Here is a 3846-nt window from a genome sequence, read left to right as displayed (position 1 = left end):
TAGGATTCTTGGTTGGCAACCATGTTCTTTCAGAGCTTGAAATATGTTGTTCCAGGCCCTTCTAGCTTTTAGAGTCTAGGTTGATAAGTCTGCTGCTATGCATATTGGTTTCCCCCTATATGTAATCTGATGCTTTTCTCTCATGGCCTTCAAAATCCTATCTTTATTTTGAATGTTAGGCATCTTCATTATAATGTGCCTTGGTGTTGATCTGTTTTGATTCTATGCATTTGATATTCTGTAATCCTCTTGTATTTGATTTTCCATTTCATTCTTCATGTTTGGGAAATTTTCTGATATTATTTCATTGAATATGTTGTTCATTCCTTTTGTTTGTTTCTCTGTGCATTCCTCAATCCCAATAATTCTTAAATTTGCTTTTTTTTTTCATGATGTCCCATAGTTCTTGGAGATTTTGTTCATGATTTCTTACCATCTTTTCTGTTTGGGCAACTTTATTTTCAAGATTAAATATTTTGTCTTCATTGTCTGATGTTCTGTCTTCCAAGTGGTCTAGACCACTTGGAATGTCATGCTTTCCATTGAGTTTTTTATTTGGCTTACTGTTTCCTTCATATCAAGGTTTATATTTTTGAGAATCTCTATCTCTTTGTTGAAATGATCTTTTGCTTCCTGCAGTTACTCTTTCAACCACTTATTGGTATTATCATTCATTGCCTGCATTTGCTCTCTTAACTCATCCTTTGCTTCACTAATCATGTTAATCATATACAATCTGAAGTCCTTTTCTGACATTTCTTCTACCATTTCTGTCATTGTATTCTATTAATATAGAATCTAGATTTGTTTGGATCATTTTCTTCCTTGTTTTTTCATGTTGGTCATGTATCTTCCCCTTTAGCAGTGCAGATCTGGGGTATTGCAGATTTCCCCCTATAGGCTTATAGTGGCCCTGTAGGTTTCCAAAACCTTTCATTTAAGGGGAGATCAATATTAGCAGTGCCCAATTCAGACACTATGCAATCATAGACCAAATAGCCCCTATGAGGACAATACCAATATTGTCATAATAAACAGAATGAGTTCAAATATTATCATCAGTAAAACAAACACATTTGCAATAATGTCTGCAGTTTCTAATGGAGGACAAAGAGGATGCAGAGCGATGTAGAATGTGGCTGTTAATGGGATAAGAATAGAATATACAGAAGTTCTAGATAATAGAAAGTGTGAGAGTGTAATCAAATGAAATTGGATATTATCATGCAAAAAAGGGAGAAAGAGACTGAGGGAACAGGTAAACAAAAGGAAAAGATAGCAAGAAAAGTAAAGAAATAAAAACTTAAAATTGTTTAATAAGGAGAAGAAAGAAAATCTACAGTATAACAGTCATATAGTATTCAAACCTCCCAGTGTTCAGTAGCCTGATGCATGAGAGGTATTGACAATGATCTTCAAGTCTCCAGCAGGCATCTCAGGATGTGATTTGCCCCACCTAAAGATCAGAGCTATGGTTTCCAGGATTATCCAAGATGTCTGCTCTGGCTTTGAAATGTGTTGGCAAATGGGAAGCTATGGCTTGGGGTGTGGACTTGGTCAGCTGGAGGTCCTGGAGGCGGGGTGTGTTTGGTCCAGCAGGGATCCTGGAGGTCCAGTGTGTTTGGTGTGTTTGCAGGATCCTGGAGGCAGGGTGCAATCAGTCAGTCTGGGGCCCCGGTGATAGTACACAGTCAGTTTGTCTGGGGGTTCTCACATCAGGGAGCATTCAGTCAATGTGAGGGCCCCAGAGGCAGGGAGTGATGGGTTGGATTATTATGTTTTAAATTTAGTCTTTTATTGTTGCTTTATCATTCATCTCTCTTTACCTACAATAATTTTAAGAATTAATATTAAATTCAATGCCACCCATATGACTAGAACTACTATAGACCTCTTGTTTGCATTACATTCCACTCAAGATAAGGCACTGTATATTATGTGATGGTTCTTTAATTCATGTATGAATAAAAATAATTTGAGTTTCTCAATTATACTTGTGATGTGGCCTAAATTTTAATGACATCCCAATGTCAGTGATGTTCAAATGATAGAAAAAAGAGCAGTGAAGACTGACTGAAAAACATAGTCCTTGAAAGATATCTGTAATATCACTATAATAGTACTATCTTATGAATTGAAATACTCTGTTGATTCATGGTAACTGTATTGATTACAATAGCCAAGAAGGCAATAATTATGAACTGTTGCTTGTTCTAGAAACTGTTCAAATTTTTGCATAGATTATCATTTAAGCATCACTGTACTATCCTGGGAGTTAACTACTGACTTTAATCCTTATTTTATTGGTGATAAAATTGAGGGATAAGGAGGGCTAACTAGTGAGTCAGAGAGGTTAAAGAAGAATTCTAGCCAATGTTGAAATTGATTCAAGGGCCATGCTCTTTATAGGCAAATGGGATACTCTCAGATTAGAATGTGTTTCAGTGGTAAAGCTCTTACCTAGGAGACTCCAGGTTCTGGGGTCCATCCCTAGCAACACAAAAACAGAATAAACAAAAATAAAAGATCAGTGGGACCAGGCACAGTAGCTCATGCCTCTAATTCTAGTGATTTGGGAGACTGATGCAGAAGCATTACAAGTTAAGTGCCAGTCTGGGCAATTTAGTGAGACTCTGCCTCAAACTTAAAAGTAGTAATAATAAAAAGCACTAAGGATATGGCTTTTGGGTCAAGTGCTCCTGAATTCCAATCCTAGAAGTACCAGAAAAAGAAAGGCAAAAGAAAAAGTCAATAGAATAGGCTGCTAATACATTAATTTAGTATGGAAAAATGGCTCATAAATATTGTACTTTCCCCAAAAGATAGGAGAGAAATTACCTGTTATTTAATGTTTATAATTTCATTAATAATTGTAGATTTTTAAGAGGTATTTTATGATGTCCTAACAAAGTTTCTTACTTTCATCGGAGTGCTCTACATTATGCCTGTGCCTTTGGAAAAGCAGAAATGGTGGATTTTCTAATGAAGAAAAATTGTAAGATCAACCTCAGAGATATTGATGGCAATACATCATTGAAGAAGGTAGAGGTAGCTACGGGTTTCTGTAGAAAAAAATTTGATTGAAAGGCTTAGGAGAAAAATTGATTAATTCAGTTTAAATATGACTAATTAGTAAAATGTGAAATACTTTTCTTTGATTCTCAAAATTTAGAGTTTATATCTTGGTATAAAACCAACAGACACTACAGTACATGGAAGAGCAGTGTGCAAATATCCTATTAGAACATGGTGACAATCCATATGCTCACAACATCAGGAATGAAACAACTCTCCACCTGGCTTTTGCTTTGAGGTCACTATCTTTAGTGGAAAAATTGATTTCACTTAATTGTGAATTGTGAAGCCATAACCAATGTATACACCAGACACCATTATTTCCACAATACTTAAACTATGTTTATTTTGACTGTGACATTGGTTGACAAATGAGGATTTTTATGCACTTTATTTGTTTTTTTAAATTAGAATGCAAACAGTTGTTGAAAGTTCTCTTCCTCTTTTTCCTTTTTTTAAATTTATAAATATATTTAGTTTACCTCTAAAAGTTGTCTGTATTTTAAATCAATGTCTACAGGAAAAACAAGATGTGAACACAAAAGGCAGCCGCTCTTGTCCCTGGAACTTCTCTCACACATCCCATGTTCCATCTATCTACTTTCCAGACTTTGTAAGATTGGAGGAGGAATCTGACAGATCGAATATCATGAGCCCCAAATCAATGATCTCCCAAAACATAGCGCTGCACTCCATGCTCTACTGAGGTGAGCACTCACCACCCATCTCTCCATATGGCTGCCAGTCCCCTAGGCTATTTTCCTGACTCTG

This window comes from Sciurus carolinensis, chromosome 15 (genome assembly GCF_902686445.1).
Source record: "Sciurus carolinensis chromosome 15, mSciCar1.2, whole genome shotgun sequence".
Lineage (NCBI taxonomy): Eukaryota > Metazoa > Chordata > Mammalia > Rodentia > Sciuridae > Sciurus > Sciurus carolinensis.
The sequence above is the reverse complement of the archived record's forward strand: the minus strand, read 5'-3'. Positions refer to the sequence as shown.